Here is a 12,559-nt window from a genome sequence, read left to right as displayed (position 1 = left end):
TCCCCAGAAATTCTTTGTTCAAATAAGCTCTGAAATTCCACCTCACAGCTACTTTGGGGAATAAAGAGCAGGATGTTTGCAGCAAATGAATATTATGAAATGGATGTTTTAAGTAAACGGTTCCAAACAAAGCTATTAAAATATTGATTTGGGATAAATATTAATTAACGTTAATTATATATCTGTGATGAATTCATTAAAAAAAAAAAAAAACATAAAAATTCACACTTATTATTATTAATGTTTAAAATTTTATTTTCTGGGTGTGAATAGACTCTATAAAGGAGGCTTTTAAATTTTAATCTATTTGTTATTGCTAATCAAGTAGTAATTTACAATACCTATCCATATCCCTCTAGTGCTATTCATACTTCTATTCCATCTTCATAATATGTGTTAACTACAATAATGTTGTTTTAATGCTTGTAATGCATGTTCTGAAGTCTCTTATTCTATCAAATTTGTAACCTTCTATCTTAAAATATAACCATAACAAATTTTCATAAGGTGGTTATTTTTTATTTTTTTAATGTAAGTTATTATTAAAAATCATGTGGAAGTTTAAAAAATGAAATAAATCTATAAATTGGTGACTACCATCTTAATTGCTATCATTTATTCATACTGATATACTGTGTATAGATATATGCCGAAAAAGTATTTATTAATATATAATTCAGTGCATGTTAATGATGTATTGCAGTAATTCAGTATTAGTAAAGCAGTAGGTATTAGAGTTCCAGCGTTCAAGTCCTAGTAAAGGCAATTACTTCTATACGGATTTGAATACTAGATTGTGGATACCGTTATTCTTTGGTGGTTGGGTTTCGATTAACCACGTACCTCAGGCATGGTCTAACTGAGAATGTACAAGACTACACTTCATTTACACTCATACATATCATCCTCATTCATCCTTTGAAGAAATACCTGGAGGCTAAACAGAAAAGAGAGAGAGAGAGAGAGAGAGAGAGAGTAGGTATTAGGTAATATATAGGATGATATATTTGTAAATTTATTTTAACTAATTCATAAAATAAAATTGACGAACTAATTATTATATGATTAGCATGCTAGCTTTTAGATTAGTTGGTGTAGGTCTCCATGCATGCATTTAAAGTAGTTTTTCACCATTTTTTCATCTACCTCCTCACTCATTAAAATTCACGTATGTTGCAATAGAAATTGTAATAAGAAAAAAATTACAAAAATATAATCTTTCAGATAACCTCCAGAGATAAAAATCTGGTGGTAGAAAGGCTATGCGGGGAACGTGATTGCCATAGCCCCCGAGCCAAATTACAACGTCAAAAAATACAAACATCATTGTAGTTGAATTAGCATATGGTATAGCCAATTTTGCTGTAATCAAAATTTTTGTTTTTCAACTCTTAACAAGGATACAAATTCGTAATGATTTCTTGTTAATATTAGGATGCATATGTCTGCAAAAAAGTAAATAATTCCGACTACTCTTCGTCGAAAAATCGCAAGCGGGTACCGATTTTCAGAGAATATAAGAATCAACGTGAAAAATTTGAGTTTTTCAAAGCTCCTTATATTATTATTTTGCTGTAAACGTGTTTGGAAAAGTGAAAAGATGTTTTATAAAAATAAAAAAAATTATTCAAACCGTGCACACAATCTCGAACGTCTTCTACCATTAGTATGGTATTGTGTCAATAGTACTTCGTGTACTCTTTGAATTCGATACGAGGGTAATTTAAGTTCTTTATCTTTAACTTATGCGTTTAATTTTTTTTTAGGCCACGTGAACAGCACCGAAAAATAGTACAGTCTGTTAATAATGTTCCCTGATCTTCGTGGAGTATGTACAAAGGCTGATAAACATTTTGCAAAAAGGTACTTTGAAAAAATCCCTCCGAAAATTTCATCGTTTACATAATCTGCAGCACCGCTTTACGAAATGTAATTATTAAATAAGAAGTAATTTTTTGATAATGTGTAATTACGAAAATAAGTCCTAAAATCATTCTATTATTTTGAATACATCTTAGTCGTAAGGATCCCTCTTTTTGAACTTTACTAATCGAAGCAAAATACTCAGGTCGCCTAGAACCCGATAACAAAAAAAAAATATATATATATATAATATAAGAGTACGTTCCGTATTGGTCTAAGTTTTAGTGACTTCATGAACGCTTTTTTACATCTAGCCTTATCCGTAGTGCACACAGGTAGTATATAAATATGATGATTTTGTGATTCCCGTCTAATTGCGATGTACTGTAGTGCCATGGAGTTAACAACTATTTGTTTCAAATATATTATTCTTTAAATGTCTACGTTAAATATCGAGGCTTGAAATTTACTTAATCAATAAACTGACACGACTGTATGTCGGAGAGGAAAAGGGGACCTAAATTTTCACTTTCATTTTCAATAAAATTACATTACCAGATGGTCCTAATCGTATACATTCGTACTTAGTGTTATTGCCATCAATAAAATTATTTCCCTTAAGATAAAAACTGCATCTTGATCATTAATTTTATTATTAATCGTGGCCTGTTGGTATTGCTATAAATTAATTATATAATAATTTCCAAATAATTGGACATTATTATATAATTAATCTTTATTATTATTGACGACCTTCAAATTTTTTTTATACTAATTTAAAGAACACATGGATTTTTGCATTTTGATAAACGCTTTGTAAAAATTGTAAAACAATTTTTTGCGGAATAGAATATTTTTTTGAATAATGTCTGGGCGCTTCGTATTTATCGGATCATTTTTAAGTGTAACGAAAACAAACTGCTTGGAAATCAGAAATACATTTAAAGAGTTGTAACAGAAATTCTAACTTACAACAATTTCCGGGGATTAAAATTCGATGATTTTTTGTAAGATAAATTATAAAGCATAAAGTTTTCAACAGATAACATAATCGGTATACAGTACAAATAACATCAAGAAACTTTTCACGAGGAAAGAAAATAAACAATACTGCATTGTACGACATTGTCTGTAAGTTTTTAATGAAACTCCCTTTGTTGAGCGGCACTTTTGTCTAGTCCGATAACCCCAGCTCTTAGGTTTGCGTTTTCAGTATTGTTACAATTTATTTTTCGCCGCTGATCGCCTACAGCAAGGTAGCACTGATGCATGACTAAAGCCAGACCTACTCGTGTCTATACCTGTGACTGATTCTTGAATAAATTAAGAAACTTACCGTCCACCATTATACGTACTTATTCGTCGTATAATAACAGTTGACGATGCCCTAAGCTAAACGGATCGGTGGCCCAAAATATGTAAAATATATTTTCATAAAACGTTCTGTATGATATAAAGTAATATATCTCTTTGACTGATTATTAACTCAAGACCTTTATTACTGAAATTAGAATTAAGAATAGAATTGAAGGTGGTAATAGAACTACTTAGAATAAAAAAAAAATTAATTTTCTTTTGAAATATCTGTTTTAATCAGCTTTGTCATCTTTTTCCAAATCAATAAACCGGTTAAATTAGAATATGTTAAAAATTTACATGTTATTTATGAAATCCAAGGAATCGATACGGCATTCATTTTTCAACAAAACACAACCGTTCACGCAGGTCTGTTATTTTGGGTGTCTTATTGATTTTTCTCGGTCGTAGACTATGACAAAATATTTATTCTTAAAAGACGTAAAAATAAACTCGAATTCGACCTATGTTTTACCAGTATGAATAAGTCTTAGGAAATTTAACTTTTTTTTACTAGTTCTTATACAGTGAACGTAGTTTTTGAATATATAATTCAAAATGAATGTTGAAATATTTAAAAAATTGAAAATGTTAAATGTTATTCAAAAACATCGAATGTTAATTTTAGTGATAAGGAACCTCGACTAATATTTGAAAAAAAAAGGTTGTAGTTAGCAGCTGTAACAATTCTGATAAGATCATTTTCGCCAAGGGAGGGGATAGTAGTAAATTCTATAGATTAAAGTTACAAAATCATACAACAGTAAAAATCTTTTCTTACGCTAATCAAGATTTATTTCTTAAATGATATAGGGAAGGACTATTTTTATCTCGTCCATTACGAAATATTTAAAGTAAATTAATACTAGTACTCTTGATTAATAAAGGTCATTTTAATTTGTTTAAATTACTTTTTGCAGAATAACAGTGAAAAAAAACTCTAACAAGAATTATACATTCTAATCATTTTTATTTCATTTTCAGTTGTCATCAAAAACAATACCACCTATTTAAAATTTTTACTAAAATATTAATAGAATTTAGGAAATCCAAAATGTTATTGTTACCACAAATTACAAGTAATAATCGTGCTTACATACAACACAGGAACTTGCATCGGTTAATAAAAGCAGCGTGCACACTCTACAGTTCTATTAAGAAGCAACCGCATTTTTACCTGAAGTGACACGAAACTATCTGTAACATCTTTCTGATACAAATGATGATTGATAAATTGGCCCTGATAATGCGTTTATAGCATTACAGAAAATGAAAAGGAATAATAATACGAAACGCCACTTGACTATGTGTCGGCTTATGACAGGGGGAATATAAATATTTGTGTCTGGATCCAGCTTTAAGAGCCTAAACGCTACTTTTTCTTCCTGATAAATTTGTTTTGAAAAAGAATCAACATAGCTGCATAAGTATGTATGTTATCAACCCTGATAAGTATTGTTAAACTGAATAATAACATACAATATTATTCCCGAGATTTACTTTTGTGCAATAACACTTTCACTGGTACAAATTCGTAAGAACTACATGCTTTGATAGGCTTAAAAACCAGATAGGATACATATTATTTCATTAAAACTTATCGTTCAAATATTTTTTGATTGAATGATTTAAATTGCTCAGATTTAGTAAAGAGTAATACGACATTAAAATCATAAAAACTCATAGAAATCTTCATGTGCAATTAAAAGAAGAATCCGAGTGAAGTAGAAAGTCGATCGTAAAACACAATATTGCCTACCGACAGGAGTTCGTGTCCTACATCTAGGGCGTTGGCTTATCGATTAGACCAGGGTTATAGTGGTTTTTTTTCTTTCTGTGTTGGCAGCAGCGGCTCAGCCTACTACGCCCGCCAACTCCTTCCGCCAACATTTGCTTTTAAAGAAATAACTTTCCTGCATCTTATACTGTATATGTTTAAAGCTTCACACATTACCATTAACTACATTGTCTTACAATTACGCTAATTTTATTTTTAATCTTAAGGATGTAAAGAAATTTGTTTTACTTGTAACTCTGGTCAATCACTTCTTCCTATAGCAATAATTGTGAAAATGACCTAATTTACATCTTTAAGATATGCGTTTTTTTAATTGTAGCTAATGAGTGATGGTCTAAAGAAATAAGTTTATATTTATTTCAGCAAAAAAACCGAGTAATTTATTAAATTAAAATGTTATATTTCTGTTACAAATCTTAAAAATGTACGGAGATTTTCAATTCCTGGTCTTATAAATTCAGTAATTTTAAAATTGTTGATGAATTTTTGAAATTCTACTACTTAAAAAAAAGTGTGCATCCTTCTTTAACACCCATACATATAGAAATCAAATAATTTCCAAGAGGACATTCTGAATTTTTATTTTTTTGCCTGCTTATTAATTTATTATCTTCATAATTACTGCATGCATTACTATAAGTTTTAGGGGCATCGATTGCTATGGCCATTAGCCCCATCCACATTAAAAAAACAAAAATATATCTTTCCCTTCTCTAAAAAGAATACAAGCAACGTAATCAAGGATTAGTCTTGTCAAAAAGAACATCTAGATGGCCTCGGTAATGGAGTCTTCAGATCCTCCGCCGCAAGTCGTTGGCAGCAGGATCTCCTGCTGCCGGCATCAGGTGACACCGGCTCCGCTGGCGCGGTCAGAAGTACATCGCAGTCGAGGCTGGATGCACTCACCGCTAGAATATATGGAGCGGCTGAAGTTCTCGCCCTCTCGGCTAAAGGCTACGGTGCTTTCAGAGGCTCCATTGTTGGTTGTTTAAAATTTTCCTTTTAAAACATCTTCAATAATAAATTTTTCGTAAAGTCTCGTACTGTTTTAAATGAGGGCGACCATCGAGTTTGAAAATGTGCACAAAACCGTCTTTGTGTAAGCACCACACTTTTCGTTTTATTTAAAAAAGACACAGTCTTTAAGAGCTGTTCAATAGAGTTCAACAGTCAGTCTTCCTTTGTCAGCCATCTTGAAACGATACATAAACAGCGCACTTGGAAAGAGAAGAAACAAATATCCATGAACTGCTATCAATTCTGCCAACATAAAACACATTAATAATTACTAACCTTAACAATTATTGCCAAAACAAAAATGTTGGATCATTTCGCGCGTCACTCCGTACATACATTTTTGTTTATGAGAGGAAAAATTGCAGTTTGTTTACTAGTGCCAATATTTTATTTTTAATTTAGTGGAACTTTGGAATGGTGCGTCAAAAAAGGCGAGGGTTTGAAGTTATCTTAGTGTTGTGGTATGGATAACCTTTTCTTTATATTTTTCTCTAATTATAGTGAGTTTTTACTGACTGGCAAAGAGGGCTGTCGGAAACATACTTTCTAGAACTGTTCTGGATCAGCTGGTTGGTATTCGTGATGACGGTGGAAACGAGCTTGTAAATAACGTCTCTCAAAACAACAGGAAGCGAGGCCGATGAGTGCTTCAAACTGGAATCCCTGGAAGGCTATATGTCGCAAGATAATCAGAGATGTACTTGTTGATAAGCGACTCCTAGGGCAGCGAAGGAGAATGCGAAGTAATGAACTCCCAGTCGCACAGCGTACCATGTAAACGGTGCAGACGTTGCGTACACCTAGAGAGTCAAATGTTGTTTCTCAGTCTCCTGATAACAGGGGACCACTTTTTAACCAGTTTGGTCATCTCCCCATGTATGAGATTGCTGAGTCAGCTGAACGTCATCTGAGTCATTGCTGAGAGAGAATGTGAAGCCACCTGCCGTAATCTTATATGGTATCACGAATATAATGAAACTATATGAGCTATTGCAGACAGTTGTTCCAGAATTGACTTTAGAGTACGAGTGAACACTAAACAGCTCAGAATTAACCTGAAAGACATTGACTCCTGTAAACGAATAATTCAGCTGGTTAGAAAACAGAATCTCTTAGAACATAAATTCTTTCAATAGGAAGGATTTGAGAGTATTTAGAGTAGTTTTACGGAATATGCACGTCTTGACATTATCAAAGAAGGGATTGAGAGTCAAGGCCATAGAGTACGAAGCATTGTTAATGCTCATCACTAGAAAACTAAAGAGCTGATACCGGCTTTCTTTATTAATTTGGAGCCAGCGTACAATAACAAGGAGATATTCATTCTGAAATGTGTAGCTGTCTGCACCATTAGGTTTGAGGAACCTAGAAGTGCACCTGGGATTATTTAATGCATGTAGTGCCAACAATTTTGGCACAGTAAAGATAGCTGCATGAGGTCGTACTGCTATGTTAAATGTGTGGGCGGAGATAGGACGACTGCCAAAAAGGCGACAGAAATATTCTAGTAACAAATGCATTGTGCTACTCAGAACACCCTGTGACCTACAAGGGTTATAAAGCTTATAAGGGGATCTTAGAGAGAAAGCAGAGGAGAAGGGTATACTTTTCTCTGGTTACTAAGCCTTTTCTCTGGATCACTATGGATATGCAAGGCAGCTCTCTTGAGATGGATGATAAGTTACCCCGACTGAGGCATAGATCAACTGGGTATATGAATGATCTCACAGGTGGCTACCCAGTTAATGACTTTGGTTCGCAATGTCACCTGTGATCATTTGCTGAAGCGGTGGTTGGTGATAAACTTCAGAACTCTTCTACTTTGATAAGCTTGATAAGTTGACATCTAGATTTTAATTCAGCAAATTGGGAACCTCATAGGTCTGATAATGAAAGTGATCACCAAAATCTCCTGATGGTGAGGAGTCTGTGGTTTGCAATGTGGAACATAAATGGCATTTTTAACAGAAAAGAACAATTAGAGGCGTTTTTCCTGACTGAGCAGCTCAATGGTATTCTTATTTCTGAGATGCATCTCACAGACTGCAAATATTTCAGTACTCACGACTACACCATACACTTGACAACCACCCAAACGACAGGGCATAGAGAGGATCTGAGTTGCAGTTCAACCAAAGTCAAGCCTACCTCAACTGGTCTATCTTGTGTTACTTAGTTACCTAGGTGAGCAGTTTTCTCAAGTCAAATATAACCAGGAAGTATCTGTCTGTATAGACAATCTATCAGGAGTTCCACGGGTTCTGTTTTAGATACGATTAAATTTGTATTTGATTTACATTGTAGACCTTCCCAGTACAGAAGTTGTCACAATTGCGCCCTTTTCAGATGACGCAGCGATTTTGGGGTAGGTAGTGAGCCTGACCTTGCCTCAGGGAAACTGCAAACTGCACTTGGCCTTATCAAAAAATGGCTGTATAGATGGAAGATGAAGTCAATCCTACCTAATCGAGTCATGTCACATTTGTCATGAGAAGAAGTAATTGCCCTCCTGTTCAACTGGACAATACTCTCATCCCTGACATAGACATGATGGGTATAAATAAATTTCTCAATAAAAAAAAATATAGTCTATAATAAGGTAATTACCAGTTAAATGGAAATAATACACATATATGAAATAAGTGTATTTTGTGAGAAAAACAACAACTGCAGTTTAAAGGTAGAATGGTCATTTATTTTTTTATTTATTTTATATCATCACACACATCATGATGAAAGTGATGAAAGATATTACAACCAAAAAATAACTGTTATCACAACCACCAACAAAACAATTTCATTGTAAAAGTGAACCTCCTTGAGACAAAAACATTATGTAATAAAAAAATGTGATAAATAATATAAACCCTTGAAAAACACTTAAAGTGTGAAGGTATTCCTCAAAAACAATTGTTTATCTTGAATCTGAAAAAATTGATATTTTTAAAATTATAAAGGTTCACTCACCACAGGGTTGTTTCCAAATATAACAAACAACTGGTTTAGAAAAAACATGAAAAAACAAGCAAGGTACTCACTCAATTTTTAAGTGCAACGTCTATTTAGAGCAACATTATTTTGTTATTGTTTTATAATTGAAACAGTGAATCTTTGTAATTTTAAAAAACATAATTTTTTCAGTCGGGACAGAGTTATTTTTTGAGGGATACCTTCCTGCTGTAAATGTCTTTCGGCGGTTTGTATTACTCAACATTTTTTTTTTTATTTCATAATGTTTTTGTTATAAGGAGATTCACCAACACTTTTACAATGAAATTTTTTTTTGGTGGTTCTGATATGCTATAACGTAAGATGAAACACATTTATTGAGTAAGATTGTGATCATATTTTTTGTGTGAACATGATTACAGTTACTGTTAAATATTTCATTTTATTAGAACAGTAATTTTTGGAAGTAAATATTGAGTTGAAAACTAAGATAATATACCAGCCGGTCAGGGCTCATTTCACTTGCTCGACCATCTATCCAGCAGGCTCTGCTAGATTGGACCTTCGACCTGGATCTCTGGGGCTCAGGTCAACCCAGGTGAGTCCTGGGGCCAATCCTGGAGCCTCCACAGGTCACAAGGCTGAACCCAGAGCTGCATAGCTTGCTTTGCTTGACATTCCAATCTAGCCAGAAGACTCTGCCCCCTGAACCCTTGCATTGTTCATTACCTTCACACTTGTGAGAGCAATACTGATAAATAATATTTAAGGTATTCAGGCTTTATAGAAACCTGAAAAAAAATAAATTACAAAAGACAAAATAGTAATAACTAAGGTAACTAAAGTATACAGACCTTTGAGGAGAAAAACTCTGTAAGATATCTCAGTTGCCATGGGGTCAAAAATATAATAATCAATTAAATGGATTAATTTTTTTTTCTTTAATGAATATATTTAATTCACAACTTCACTCTCAAGGGAGCCAGGTCCTCAATCTATGGCTTAAAAACCTTCGCTAGGATAACATAAATCCCTTCCCTGGGATTTGAAAGGGCAGGCGGTTGGCACATGATGCTGATACAAACAAACAAACTATCGCATTTAAATATATATATATTTTAATAAATAAAGGAAAATATATACTAAAGTATTATTTTTCCAATTACAGTTGAGGTAAATGAGGTGTAATTTGTGAGATAAAAATAAAAAGGATTCATAAAAGAAAGTTAGTTGCTATAACTAATATGAAAGGCGATGTGTTAATATAAGTTGTTGCAATTGTTATAAGCCCTTTCTACAAATGTAACTTATCCTTTCATCTGATGTACTAGTTCCTTTCACTTCAAATGAGAAAATCTACTGTTTTATCTACTCTACTTTGATTAAAATTCCATTTGTTGTTCCACTTATTAAACTAGTCAGATGTTATTAGAATACTTATTATTATTACTACCAACTTTTATCATTATTATCTTGTATTTAATGAATTTTTGATAACAGGACTCCTCATTTTTTCATTACAAGACAATATCTCTTGAATATCAGTCAACGTGAATAAATCCTATTTTTGAGGATATCCACTAATTAAACTCTCAAGAGGTAATTAAAAAAAAAAAATCTATTTTTGCAGAAGCAAAAATAAAGAAGCAGGTAAGTATATCTTATGCAGATCTCTGAGATCAACTTCCCAGGAGCACCCCCAGATATAATGTCTCATTTGCTTTTCTTTCCATAATCTTTAAAAAAAAGATTATTACTAAGTATGTTGTTTTTAAGATTTTCTGATCACGTTGATCTTAGTTCATTGAAAAGAGAGAACCATATGACTGGAATACATTTATTTTTTTATATATGGTTTAGAAGTAAAGTTTACTGAAAGAATATAAACTGACTTCTTGCTTTACTACCATTTGCAACTACCTTTGCTGTATTGACTTCACTAATGTTGAAATCAAGAACCAAATAGTATAAAAAATGTTTAACCTCCATGATGCTAGTTATCAGTTTACAATTAAAAATGAAACATGATTTATGTTCTTTATACTAAAAAGAATTCTGTAATTTATTTACAAAAAAAAGAAGAAAATAATAATGAAAAGGAATAAATCTGTAACTTTCTAATTCATTTATCAATATAAACTTGTATATTGTGGGTAATCTTAGAAGCTACTAAGCCAGTCTGAAAATATTATTTCACTGAAGCTTGCTTCTTTTGAATCGTATATGTCAATTATAACACTCCCACTCATCTCCCCCTAATTTCACCCCGTTTGATATTCCTTTCTGATTTAATGATTTATAATACATGAGTAATAAATAAGTCTGATTCTTTAATGTAGGAAGGTTTCATCATAAGGTTTGGTAAAAAGACAAACTCCCATAAACTTTTTCCTAAAAAAATACACCTTACTAATGTATGGAAAATTGAAATACTGAGATGTTTGAACTGAAATTATTTTGACTAACAAAAATTAATATATTACAATATTCAAATTGTTCTTAATAAAAATTTGGTTTCTAGGAGTATAAAATAGAAAATGATGCCAAATTGTTTATTTCCTTGCATCTTTTGATCCCTGGTCCCCCTTAAATCAAGGAGAATTGAAATACTATAATCTATAATCCTTTTCAAAACATGTTCTACATTCAAGAACACATAAAAATCTAGATTTTTTTTGTAGAAGTTAAAAATTCCTTGCCTGGGTCCTGTAACTGCCTTAAACAACAATTTAAATATCAAAATATCCAAAGAAATTATTCTTAAAAGGTATATGATTCTGGATGCAAACAAAAACTGAATACAACAGCTAAGAGAATTTGTTGTTTTTTTTTTTAAAGCTTTTAATTAACAAAAATTGAAGAATATTTTGAACAACTGTTAAAAACCTTATTTTTTAGATTTTGATCTTGTAATTGATAATTGTTTTTTGCAGTAATAAAATTTATTCAAGTTGTATTTTGTATCTGTTTGATCTTATCATTTTTTTTTTGTGGAAGTAATATGTACTGTTGCTGTGAATAGGTACAGAGCATACCAGCACTTGGGTCAAAACGTAGAGTTAAAATAATTGTAGATAACACCATGTATGTAATACAAGTAATATACAAGTATTTTAATCTGTAATTATTACGATTTCTCAACAGAGTTCAAGTGTTTAAAATGTATCTTTTTAAAATAATTTGCCTTTATACTACCTGGGTCAGTCTTTTATATGGTTGTGACACATATACTTGATATATGAGAACTAGTCAAAATGGCTTTTTCTGAAAGTAATGATGTTCTCTAAACAACCAGTCTGTGTGGTGATTAGAGTTAAAGAATCACTTGTAGGAGGAGTAACTGGCGTAACTTGTAGAAAGAATAACTCCTATATCTTTTTATTAATTATTTTATTAAATATGTCATTTTCTGGTGGATAAATGTTACAACCCATTGTCATAAATTGCAACAAAATGATTCTGTACTGTTTTGGTCCGAAAAGTCAAGTAAAATTCTAAGATTATTATTGAACATTTATTCTCATCTGAACTCTAAAATCTTTCGGGTCCTTCAGAAAGTTAAAACAAGTTTTTGAA

This window comes from Lycorma delicatula, chromosome 1, assembly GCF_047948215.1.
Source record: "Lycorma delicatula isolate Av1 chromosome 1, ASM4794821v1, whole genome shotgun sequence".
NCBI classification, from domain to species: Eukaryota; Metazoa; Arthropoda; class Insecta; order Hemiptera; family Fulgoridae; genus Lycorma; species Lycorma delicatula.
This window is presented reverse-complemented; position numbering follows the sequence as displayed.